Source organism: Hemiscyllium ocellatum, chromosome 13 (genome assembly GCF_020745735.1).
Source record: "Hemiscyllium ocellatum isolate sHemOce1 chromosome 13, sHemOce1.pat.X.cur, whole genome shotgun sequence".
Classification (NCBI taxonomy): Eukaryota; Metazoa; Chordata; class Chondrichthyes; order Orectolobiformes; family Hemiscylliidae; genus Hemiscyllium; species Hemiscyllium ocellatum.
The window spans coordinates 62,628,602-62,642,180 of NC_083413.1; the positions used below are offsets into that span (position 1 = coordinate 62,628,602).

A 13,579-nucleotide genomic window follows, 5' to 3' on the forward strand; every position below is an offset into this window, starting at 1 on the left:
TCCGATCTGAGCCTACTGAAGTTGGCTCGTCTCCAAGTAATTTTTTTAAAATTCCAGATTGTTGCATATTCTTTTTTATAGCTAATCTAAACCCAGTGATACAATGACCATTCTTCTCTAAATGTTCCTTTCTTGACATTTGATTCATTTGAGGAGAAAGTGAGGACTGCAGATGCTGGAGATCAGAGCTGAAAATGTGTTGCTGGAAAAGCGCAGCAGGTCAGGCAGCATCCAAGGAGCAGGAGATTCGACGTTTCGGGCATAAGCCCTTCTTCTGATCCATTTCACTTTTCAGAAGCAGATATTCAGAAATGTGCTTCATCTTTGGGTCAGAAACATACTGACCAGGACACGTTTCAAAAACCCTTGTCCCTTCCTGCCCTTTACAGTATTAATATTGCAATAATTAGAGTTCTCTGTTATCACTGTTCTATATTCTGCAGTGGTAATTTCCCTGTACATCTGCTCCTTTGTAACATCCCATAGCATCTGGCTGCTAACTGAACATACATTGCCATAACATTTGCTCAGAATGCTTCAAACCCCAATAATTGAAGATCCAGCTCCAATTAATTTTCCAATGTTATAGGGTTTTTTTCTCCTTACATTATATTGTCACACTTGTTTTTGCTTTACTAAGGGCAATCATTCTACAATCACACTCAACTTCACTTTCAAAATAAATCATTTAGAAACTGCAGCTTTCAAACTCTTGTATTGATCAGTTTACATTGTTTCTTTGTTTTTATCTAAATGATGGAAAAGGCTTTCATTATCGAAGAAAATTTATCAACAGTGGCGCTTATGTTCTAAATTTGACATTTAAGTGTACACAACTTGAAATAAATATCAAGTGGTGGCATATAAATTGTGAAAATTAAGTTCACATCCTGCTATTCTTGAGATAGCCTACTCATGTGTAACTCATTTAGAATACAGTTTATACAATGGGAAAATATAAACAATTAGCCTAAAGGAAAGGGACAAAGTTAACAAAATTTAATTCAAGTTTTATCAATAGAAAAGTGTATTTTATTCAGAAATAAAATAAATATTTAATTGACATAATGCCTTATTTTATAAAAATGTATTCATCCTCTGGGGGAATGTAGTCACTGCTGCTAAGTAAGTAAATTTATTTTAGCTGATTTTATATCAGTTTCAATCTTCCTAGGAAATACTTCTCCATGTACTGCCAACAGACTTTTACTATTAGGGGCAAAGAACAAAGGACAGTACAGGACTGGGACAGACCTTCGGTCCACCAAGCCTATGCCGACACATGACACCCTTTCTAAACTAAAAAGCTTTTGCCTCTACATTGTCCATATTTCTTTATTCCCTGCCTTTTCATGTATCTATAAAAAATGTCTCTTGAATATTGCTGTTCTTTCTGCTATCTACCACTTCTTCGGGCAGGGCATTCCAGACTATTTTAAACTATCTTCCTTTTTCCTTAAACCTAAATCCCTAGAAATTGACATTTCTACCCTTGAGAGATCTAATTAACTTTAGACTCACTGCAGTCTTGCAATAAGCTTTGTACTAAACTTTTGTTGTTGACAACATTTAAAGTTATTCACATCATGTTAAAAAGCAAAAGGGGAATGCAAAAAGTGCATTGAAATCTTACATTTCTAATACATATTTTATAACTTTTCAGGATCAGCTGTCTGAATTGTGTGTATTAACATTTCTTTGTATAAATCTTCTCAACAGAATTGCATCATGGCATCATTACAACTCAGAATACATATTTGGCAAAATGATTGTATGGAATTTTGCTGTTCTGATAATTTCTTTTAATAAAAATATAATGAAATTAAGTAAATTGCTTGCCATAATAAAGTGGCAAATTGACATCAAAGCCACTGGTGTCATATTGAGTGTACACACATAGAACAGGGTTGCAGTGTTAGGTCATTGCCAAGCAAGACAGTCGCCTGTCTTAAAAAAATGCATTGCCAGTATACTCACTGGCACTGTTCAGGACGTGTTTGGGTTAGTTTTCTGTGTATAAGTGACCTGTGCAGAAAGATCCAAGCTGCATAATAATCTCACATCTCTCAGCAGACGTTGTACATCAGCTAAAGTGACTGGCCTGTGGAATACATGATTTTTGATTAGATTAGACTTACAGTGTGGAAACAGGCCCTCCGGCCCAACAAGTCCACACCGACCCGCCGAAGCGCAACCCACCCATACCCCTACATTTACCCCTTACCTAACACTACGGGCAATTTAGCATGGCCAATTCACCTGAGCCGCACATCTTTGGACTGTGGGAGGAAACCGGAGCACCCGGAGGAAACCCACGCAGACACGGGGAGAACGTGCAAACTCCACACAGTCAGTCGCCTGAGTCGGGAATTGAACCCGGGTCTGCAGGCGCTGTGAGGCAGCAGTGCTAACCACTGTGCCACCGTGCCGCCCACAGTTTTGAGTGGTCCCACAATCCAAGCCCATAGGGCACAAGAGAAATCCACATGCTGAGACAAAACAGAATAGATGAAAAATGAGTGAGATGTGTGTTTGTGTTTGTGTGTGTGTGTGTGTGTGTGTGTGTTTGCTTGTGTGTGTGTGAGTGTGTTTTTGCGTGTCTGTGTGTGTATAATTGGGCATTTCAGTTTTTGGCTGATATTATTGTGAAGCTTATATGTGTGGAGAGAGAGGTTGATTGTTATTCACATGCATAGGATGTAGAATGAGCATGGATGTGAGTAGAGGGCTGTTGACTGGCATTACAAGTCCTGTAATAGCTTATTGGCATTATGGGAGCAAATGCACATTTGTGAGCTCTCGGCTGTCATCTTTGTATATTTGGAATACATAGTCTTATTAAAGTAACAGGATTTGCAGTGTAAAAGGGCTTATTTAATGGATACATTTAAAAGTAAAATGAATACCTACAAATCTTTTGAGCTTGTAATTTATCTGCAAAGAAAATATTCACAACTTTCAGTATCGAGGTTCTAAATATGTGCTCATATTTGTGTTCCATGTATATTGTAGCAACAGATTGCACAGAAGTTGGCAATTTCATTGTTTATAAACCACTTCTCGTACCACTGTTTATTTTCTGCTTTGAGAAGTTGAAACATTTGGTTATTGTGTTGCCAGAAGACTTAACAGCTTTGAGCAAAACCCTAATATTTACAAAAGATAATTGCTACTTAACAAGGTATGGATTCTGAGAAGCAAAGGTTTTAATACCTGGTGGCAGTGCAGGAATTACACACCATCATGCTTGTGTACATCTAGGCTGGTATGTTATGACACTAAACAAATGAAAAATACCTTCCAATGCATTTCCTATCATTTGTACTCCAGCAATTTTGGCCAGTATTGATGCAATTTCTGCTATGCAGTGATGTTAAGAGCCTTGATATTTGTAATTTAAAAGGATGGCCTTATAAAAGTATGCAGAGCAGGCAAAAGGCCACCTGGAGCGAAGGGTCCATTATCACTGTGGCCTAACAACATGGTGGTATAAAGTGAGTGTACCAGAGTGAGTACTTGCCCAAAATAGGTGAGTAGGATATGGAATGGGGTCAGACTGCATCTCAGGACACAAGTTTCAACCAGTCTCACACCATCCTCCAAAAAGGACCCCATGATAATTCCTTAATATTTATTTCACCATTATTTTTTCTGAATTTTTGTATCAGATATCTCTCTGGCTCTCAAAAAATTTACAAATATTCATTTTTCTTTTAATTGTATTCATTAAGTGATCTCTTTTAAACTAAAAAATCCTTTACTTTAATCAGACTATGTGTTCCCAATGCATAAAGGTGATGGCAGAGAGCTCATGCACCTGCATATGCCCAAAGACGTCAATAGGCTATAGCAGGATTTGTAAGTCCTGCACTGCCATAAGATAATAATACCCTCATTTCTCAGAATCCATACTACCTTGATAATTAGCAATTTTATTTTGTAAATATTAGGGTTTTGCTCAAAGCTGTTAAGTCTTCTGGCAACACAATAACCAAATGTTTCAACTTTTCAAAGTAGAAAATAGAGTCATACAGTCATAGAGTCATAGAGATGTACAGCAAGGAAACAGACCCCTTGATCCAACCTGTCCATGCCGACAAGATATCCCAACCCAATCTAGTCCCACTGGCCAGCATCCGGTCCATATCCCTCCAAACTCTTCCTATTCATATGCCCATCCAAGTGCCTTTTAAATGTAGCAATTGTACCAGCCTCCACCACTTCCTCTGGCAGCTTATTCCATGCATGTACCACCCTCTGTGTGAAAACGTTGCCCCTTAGGTCTCTTTTATATCTTTCCCCTCTCACCTTAAGACTATGCCCTGTAGTTCTGGACTCCTCAACCCTAGGGAAAAGACTTTGTCTATTTATCCTATCCATGCCCCTCATAATTTTGTAAACCTCTATAAGGTCACCCCTCAGCCTCCGACGCTCCAGGGAAAACAGTCCCAGCCTGTTCAGCCTCGCCCTACAGCTCAAATCCTCCAACCCTGGCAACATCCTTGTAAATCTTTTCTGAACCCTTTCAAATTTCACAACATCTTTCCAATAGGAAGGAGACCAGAATTGCACACAATTTTCCAACAGTGGCCTAACCAATGTCCTGTACAGCCGCAACATGACCTCCCAACCCCTGTACTCAATACTCTGACCAATAAAGGAAATCATACCAAACGCCCTCTTCACTATCCTAGCTATTTGCAACTCCACTTTCAAGGAGCTATGAACCTGCACTTTAAGGTCTCTTTGTTCAGAACCAGAAGTGGTTTATAAACAATGAAATTGCCAATTTCTCCACAATTTGTTGCCCCAATACAAATTATATGATCACACATTGAGAACCTTGATATTGAAAGTAGTAATTACTTTCTTCGCAGGTAAATTACAAGCTCATTTTATCACATGTTGCTTTATGAAGAAATTTGCATTCACATGCCACTTAAGAAATACATCATTTTAATCACTCCTTGGATATGGGCATTGCTGACTAGACCAGCATTTATTTCCCATTGTCCTGCCTTCTTGGGCTGCTACAGTCCTTGGGGATTAGGGAGACCCACAGTGCTGTCAGGAGGGAGTTCCAGGATTTTGACCCAGTGACAGTAAAAGAATGACAATATGGTTCCCAGTCAGGATACTGTGTGGCTTGGAGGGGAACTTGAAGATGCTGATGCTCCCATGCATCTGCTGCCCTTCTCCTTTTAGGTGGTAGGTTTTGTGGGTTTGGAAGATGCCATGGTGATTTTCTGTAGCGCATTTTGAGATGGTACGAACTGCTGCCACTGTGAATCAGTGATAGAGGTAATGAACTTTGCAGGCGTTGGAGGTGGTAGCAATCAAATGGGCTGCTTTGATTTGAATGGTGTCGAACTTCTTGAGTGTCATTGGAACAGCACCCACCTGTGTGTGTGTGTGTGTGTGTGTGTGTGTGTGTGTGTGTGTGTGTGTGTGTGTGTGTGTGTGTGTGTGTGTGTTGGTATTCCAACACAATCCTGAATTGTGCCTTGTAGGGGTGGACAAGCAATGTAGAGTTAACCAGTGCGATACTTGCAGAATACCTCGCCATTGTACTTATATTGTGGTCCAGTTCAGTTTCTGGTCAATGGTAATCCTAAGGATGTTGATTGCAGGTGATTCAATGATAGTAATGTCATTGACTTCCAAGGGCAGATGGATAGATTCTCTTTTATTGGAGATGGTCATGCCTGGTACTTGTGTAGTGCAAACGTTACTTGTCAGTTATCAACTCAAACCTAAAATCTATCTAGATCCTCTTGCATATACATACAGAGCCAACTGTATTGCTGTGGATTTGGAGTGGGACATGGACCAAACCAAGTGAATGACGTGATGTGGTTTTATAAATGTTAGCCCATGTAGCATACATTACAGGGAGTTGATTATTATTGAGACAGCTATCTGGAATTTTATTAACAACTTTTTGCACTAATATTAAATCTCAGATTTACATATAGAGATTGGGTTACATGCTTAGCTAGATTTTCATTGTATTACATAGGTAACTGAGTGGGTGACTAACAGATTGGCTGGCTATTTGCTAACAGACTAACTGTCAACTTGACTTACAGTACAGAGTATAATATAGAGATGTCTTAAACTAGAGCATCACATGTTGCGCTCTCTTTCCACCATCTATGCAATAATGCAATAGTAAGGATGGTAGATTTTGTTGCTTCAACTTGTACACTTTCTTCTGATAGGGTCATAGAGTTATAAAGCATGGAAACAGACCTATCGGTCCAACTCGGCGAAAGTGAGGACTGCAGATGCTGGAGATTAGAGTGGTGCTGGAAAAGCACAGCAGGTCAGGCAGCATCCGAGGAGCAGGAAATCAATGTTTTGGGCAAAAGTCCCTTATCAGGAAATGGGTTTTTGCCCGAAACGGCAATTTTCCTGCTCCTACCAGTCCAACTCGTCCATGCTGGCCAGATATCTTAAATTGATCCAGTCCCATTTGCCAGTATTTGTCTCATATCCCTCTAAACCCCTCTGTTTCATATACCAATCCAGGTGCTTTTAAAATTTTATACTTGTGATTGTACCCGCTTCCACCAATTTTTCTGGCAGCTCATTCCATACATGTACCACCCTCTGCATGGAAAGGTTGACCCTTAGGTCCCTTTTAAATCTTTCCCCTCTCACCTTAAACCTATGCCCTCTAGTTTTGGACACCCCTATGCTGTCAATTTAAACTTCCTTAACCTCCTTAGCTCTGAAGAGAAAAATATCAGTTTCTCCAACATAATCTTGTAGCTGAAATTCCTCATCCAGAAACAATTCTGTTAAATCCCTTTGGTGTTAACTCAAGGACAATCATATCCTTCCTAAAGTGTGGTGATGAAAGAGGAATGAATACTCTGGTTATGGCCTCCGCAGAGCATTATGCAGGTTTAGTATAACTTGCCCCTCCCTTTGTACTCAATAATCCTATTTATGAAGCATAAGATTCCTTTACTTTGCCAACTATTGTCTCAATATTATCTGCCACTTTCTGAGATCTATATGCATGAATTTCTGATCACTCCATCCCTGTATTCTTGTAGAATACTGCCACTTAGATTATTTATATTACCCTACCTTAGTCTTCTAAGAAAATGCATCACCTCACACTTGCTTATGTTAATTGTTATATATGTAACTTCTCAGTCCACAATGCTACCCTATATATGTCCTATTAATTGGCAATAAGCTTCACTGTCAACCACATCTCTAAGCTTGGTATCATTGGCAAATTTTATAATAATAGTATTCTGTTTAAGAAATACTTTCACAGCAAGGCTGAGTTGTAATGTGACATAATTTTAAAAAAAATTACAGGTGAAGTAATCAAGTTAAACCAGGGGTAAGGAGGTGGTAACAAAAAATACACAATGACATTCAGCAACTGAGTTGCGGACAGGATATTAAAAGAAGGAATACTAAATTAAAATGATATTAAAATTACAAACCTACACATCATTCCTACATTACAGGTACTAAAGTATGTATAGATTTCATCCTATGTACTTCATTAATAACCTAAGCATGTAAGGAATAGGGTACAAGACCTGAGCTTTGTGTTTAAGTGTGACTTGAGCACATTCGTTTGATGGGCACTTTTCTGCAGGATTTAGTGAGTGCTACATTGTCAAAGGATAGCTCGTTGGATGGAGTATTGACGTGAGGCCTAACTGTTCACCTCCTACCCAAAAAATACCATCAACAGATTGATTGCCTTGCTATTAATCATGTCTTTATTTATGAAATTTTCTGTATACCTCAAGACACTAATTTCAGAAATTATTCATATATGCAAAGTATTTTGAGACGATTCTAAGAGTGCTTGTACAATACATATGTAAGAATTAAAGGCCAGATTTAAAAAAGTGAACTGTAAAAGCAAATTGAATTTTAAAAACTTCAGTTCAACAATCATGGCTTGATTCAGGGCCTTATTAAATGTAATCTTTTTATTATAGTATATAAGTCAAATAATTGTCAACCACAACCTTAAAATCAAGTAGTATTTAAGCCCTGTAATTGTGAGCAGCCTGCAATTTAAAATACAAATGACAATAACATTATAATTTCAATAACAATATTATTTTCTGCTCCACTAAACAAATACATTGCTGTCAACATGAGTACTTATTTAAATACTAATGTGTGCTCTATTGTATTTGTGAATGATCTTCATTATTAACACATTCCATGACTCAGGTGAATAATTCTGTTTTTAGAAATAAGTTTGATTAATTTTAATTTTCAATCAGAATTATGCCTACTGCACATCGTCCTATGGTCTATGACCTGGAATATAGCTAATTTCAAAATTGGAATTAATAATTATAAGCAAGGTCTTTTTAAAATTTGGTTATCACAGTGAGAATTAAGAATGAGAAAAATATATTAATTCTGACAGTTCTTGCAGACAATATGGATTGTCTGCAAATTAAACTTGCTTTGGTTTTATCATTTTGTTTTGTGAGATGGACTGTATTAGAGCCTGATGCCCATTTGAGTACCAGTGACAGGTTCTTATTAGGAAACAGTACTATGATGCTTTTTAAGCCTCCATTAAATGTACATTCCCCACTTTAATGCTGGATCCTTTGAGGTCTTCAGATAGTTAACAGTAAAATCCAATGCAATCACAATGATCTTTCTATGTCAATTGAATAGATAGCACCACAACATATATATCAAATTGATAAATACAGATTTCAGCTGTAAAGTGTCCTTGAGATGTTATCACTCTTTCATTACTGAGATTATGCCTTTAGTCTTTCAACTCATTGCTGGGAACCAGATAATCAGTGTATTGACTACTTCCACAAATTACTTAAAAGTGCTTCAAATTTTGTGTATGCCCTTGACCCTGGTTCGTTAAAAGTAATTTTTAATGATAACAAAGTAAGCAAGGATCTAAAGGTCACTGATGCTTTTGTTTTTACAAAATACTTCATTCTACAAAACTAGTGAGTAGAAGTCAATGGAACATCTGGACGAATATTCAAACTAATTGCAATGAATCAAATCAACTTGGCAAAGAGATTCTAACGTGTAATTTTGGAGTGTGCTGCAGTGATCATTTTATTACTGCAGTCAGACAGAGAAAAATTCAGGTCGAATATGAAACATGCTTGATTATGTCATCTTCAGTGGCATTGTAATAATAACTATATGTTGTGTAACAAAGTGATTCTTGATATCCTGGGATGATTTTAACTCTCATTGATCAAAGGCACAGAAGCAGGAAAATAACTAAAACGGAACAGATCTATTTCTCACCCTGTTTTTGGCAATCTACAATTTTAATGGTGCTGGTCGTTGGCAGTTGATATATTTTCTGCTTGCCTCCAGCAGCATTAGATTAGATTACTTACAGTGTGGAAACAGGCCCTTCGGCCCAACAAGTCCACACTGACCTGCCAAAGTGCAACCCACCCATACATTTACCCCTTACCTAACACTACGGGCAATTTAGCATGGCCAATTCATCTGACCCAGACATCTTTGAACTGTGGGAGGAAATCAGAACACCAGGAGGAAACCCACACAGACACGGGGAGAATGTGCAAAGTCCACACAGTCAGTCGCCTGAGGCGGGAATTGAACCTGGGTCTCTGGCACTGTGAGGCAGCAGTGCTAACCATTGTGCCACCATGCCACCCACAGCCATGTCATTAATACATGCAAATCTCAATCTCATAACACAAAGGAGACCATGATGGAACTTTAGTCATCAGCAGTGCAGGAAGAAAGTGTCATGTGGTGAAGTTGTTGGGAAGACAGTGAGGTCCATTAAGGAAAGCTTAGAAAAAAGGACTTCCCTTAGCAGGCCTCTTGCATTACTTCTGTTCCTGCATTTACCCTCTCCTCTCCCACAGCCCTAGTCTAGCCAAAAGACCCTTGCTGTACCACCAATCACCCACACCAATCTGAGGGCAGAATAGTCTCTTCTCACTGATTTCCAGCTTGCAGGTTGAAAAGCATTTAATTTGGGGAATGGCAACATATCTGAACCCCACTACCCTCCCAGCTCTACTGGAATTAACTCACTGCCAATGGAGGCCCTTAATGGCAAACTAATGACCACTTAAATGCCTTATTCCACCATCACTGGTATTAACCAAGTCTAGGTGGGGCTGTCAATACGCAGCCAACTTGTCACTCTGAAAGTGAGGGGGAGGGGATGGTACTTTGATCAAAGGCACTCAGTGCCTGATCAAAGGCTGGCCCTTGAGAAGCGGGGTGTCCACTGAGAAGCACATCCCTACCTTTGTTGTCAACCACTCCACAAATTCTATTCGCTTTTCATTACTTAGAGTGATAGAGTTATATAGCACGGAAACAAGCCCTTTGAATCAACTCATCAACTCTGACCAGACATCCCAATCTGACATGGTCCCATTTGCCAGCATTTGGTCCATACCTCTCTAAACCCTTCCTATTCGTTTACCCACCCAGATGCTTTTTAAATGTTGTAATATTACCTGACTCCACCCCTTCCTCTGGCAGCTCATTCCATATATGAATCACCATCTGAGCGAAAAATCTACTCCTCAGGTCCTCTTCAAATCTTTCCCCTCTCAACTTAAACCTATCTCCTTTAGTTTTGGACTCCCCCACCCTAGGAAAAACACATTGGCTATTCACCTTATCCAATCCCCCATGGTTTTATCAACCTCTTCACCTCCCGGGTGAAATCTGGGGTCTTAGTAAATATTAAAAGGTGCTTGGAGAGATTGTTCTAGTGCAAGGGTTGTTCCCCTTTCTTTGGGCCAAGAGGCCTGACTTCAAGTCCCGCTTACTCCAGATGTGCCTCAAAACATGACTAAGAGGTTGATTAGAAAATATCTAAAAGGTATTTGAACTTGGAGACCTGTGTATTGATATCTAGCAGTGGTAATAATGTCATCAGGAATTTTAAAACCAGTGTATCTTCCAACCTCAGACTTTTAACAGTGCTCAAAATAGGTCTGTTTTATCTAAATCTCAGATTACTAATCCATCCAGAATGACTTTCACTTTGGCCACAAGATCCCTGAATTCCCAGTTTCCCACTGGCAAATGGGGCTTTTAATTGGGTCAGGTATGGGTTAGAAAGTCAGGTTACCTTGGCCAGAGGTCACATCTGAGTAGAATATTTGAGTTCCCATCAGGAAATCCGAGAACAAAAAAAAGTATACACAGAGCCGCTTTTTGGAAATAAATCTCAGGCCAAGTGGTTTGACTGCACGAATATCCCATAAAAATGGAACATGTTGCAAGATGAGACCACTTATGTTGATTTCTTAACAGGCTAAAAGGATTTGCGGTACTCAAAACTAGCTTCTTTCAGAGATTTTGGTGGCATCTTCTGTTCTTGCAAGTGACCCAGCGTGGGTGTGAGAAGGGCATGTGATTGGCCGTGGTGGAGGTGTTTTTCTCAACCCTGATACTTTCCATCCTTTCCAGGATTAAGATCAGGGAGGAAGGGCTCCTGGCGGAATATCTCACCCTGCCAGCATTTGAAAACATTAAGTGGCCAACTAATCACCACTTGAACACTTAAGTTACAATTATCCCAGATAATGATCTCACCCTACTGCTGCTGCTGGGATGAATCCAACAGTGAGTGGGCCTGTCTCCACGCAGGACAGTGTTGGCTGCTTATCACCCCATAGTGGGGTTTGGAGGGAATCAAAGGCAATCAGTGCCTAATCAAGGAACTGGACATAGGGAAGTGTCAAGATATGACTGCTCGAATCCATATCCCGGCCCATGCTGTCAGTGCCCCCCTCACCCCCACATGTCTTTCTGTGACTCCAAACCTGGAAAATTACATACCAGTGGTCATGGTTCCCCCATGGGTCCTGGAACCCTGGTGGCACGTCCTTTCTCCTCAGGCTATGGCTTCCTCAGTGGCACTGCTGAGCTCAAGATTTGCAAGTCTTTGTTTGGTCAGCAGCTCTAGCTAAGTGGAGACTCCACTACTAGGGTGGTATTGTATGGGAGGTCCCACTAGTGGCCTGATGGGCTTGTCGTTCAGCTAGCCTTCCTGAGAAGAGGCTCATAAATCTTTCATCAGCTTTCCGTCTGGGAGACAAGAGCTCAACGCCACAAGGTTAATAGGAATTATAGATAAGAGTGATACTGAAATTCACAGTTTGGTCAGATGTCTTAGTTGGCGAGGATCAGCAAGGTAAGTTCAGAAAAGAGCTCTGGAGGAAGCACAGGATATACAAGGGAATGGAGTTTGAAGAGAGTTGTGTAACAAGTCGCAGTCTATTGCTCTGACTTTCTGTTTCAAATATTGCAATGTGTCTCAGGCTCACTCTGTTTATTTTTCTCAAACATGCAATATCTGATGTTAGCAGTTCCTCTCTATCTTGCACACACTCTGTTTCTCTCCTAATTTATGGTTTAGCGTTTCAGGTCAGCATTTACAGAATACTGTATAGTGTGAATTGGCTAGGACAATAGTGTGACACTTGAAGTAAGAGCGGGCATGCTCATGACCACACACACCAATAAAAGATGTATTGGAAATGTCCCTTTCACAAAGGGCAGGCAGGAAACTTAGCAAGTTGGAGAGCTTAGAGACTCAATGAAAACAACTAAATAATGCACAGCATACTAAATAACAATGGAAGATCAGGTAAAAATAATATAAAAGGAGCATTGTGACAAGGAATCAAAGCTCATTTTGCACTTAACAATATTAATTAGAGCTTTCCCTCACAAGTCCAAATTAGGAAAAGGTGAGGTGCAACGAGACCTGGAAGTCATGGTGGAACATTCAGTGAAGATTGGCATGCAGATGCAGCAGACAGTGAGGAAAGCTAAAGGCATGCTGGTCTTCATTGCAAGAGGAACTAAGTATTGGAGTAAGGATGTCATGCTGCAGTTAGACAGGGTTTTGGTGAGGCCTTGTCTAGAGTACTGTATGCGATTTTGTTCTCCTAGTCTGAAGAAAGACATTCTAGCCATTGAAGGAGCCCAGCAAAAGTTCACCAGACTGCTTCCTGGGATGGTAAGACTGACATATGAGAAAAGATTGACTGGGCTTGTACTAAGTGGAATTTAGAAGAATGAGGGGGATCTCATAGAAACATACAAAATCCTAATGCGACTGACAGTCTAGATGTGAGATGAATGTTCCTGGTAAATAGGTATGTTAGCTCACTGAGCCTGAAAGTTTGTTTTTCAGATATTTGTCATCATAATAAGTAACATCATCAGTGAGAGTCTCCGGTGAAGTGCTGGTGGTATGTCCCGCCTCTACTTACAGATCTTGGTTTCTTCAGGTGGGTGATGTCATTTCTGCGTATGTTGTCCCAGTCAAATTGATGCTGTTCTTTGTCTGTATGTATAGAAACTAGTGTTCCTGATGTTGGTAAAGTCCAGAACTAGGAGTCACAGATGAAGAATAAGGGGTAAGCCATTCAGGACTGAGATGAGGAAGAATTTCTTCACTCAGAGAATTGTGAAACTGTGGCATTCTCTCCCACAGGAAGCTGTAGGGACAGTTCATTAGGATACAGTCAAGAGGGAACTGGATGTGGCCCTTGCAGCTAAAGGGATCAAGGGATAT

General features: G+C 39.9%; 1 long non-coding RNA gene across 2 annotated transcripts in view; it reads left to right on the top strand.

Annotated features, from left to right (window-relative positions):
• LOC132821578 (uncharacterized) overlaps positions 1-13,579 on the top strand; it is a 70,305-nt gene that overhangs the window by 36,015 nt on the left and 20,711 nt on the right. For both annotated transcript variants that reach the window (XR_009645332.1, XR_009645331.1), the window contains exon 2: positions 13,196-13,292. This is a non-coding gene — a long non-coding RNA (uncharacterized LOC132821578). The remainder of the gene's footprint in view (positions 1-13,195; positions 13,293-13,579) is intronic.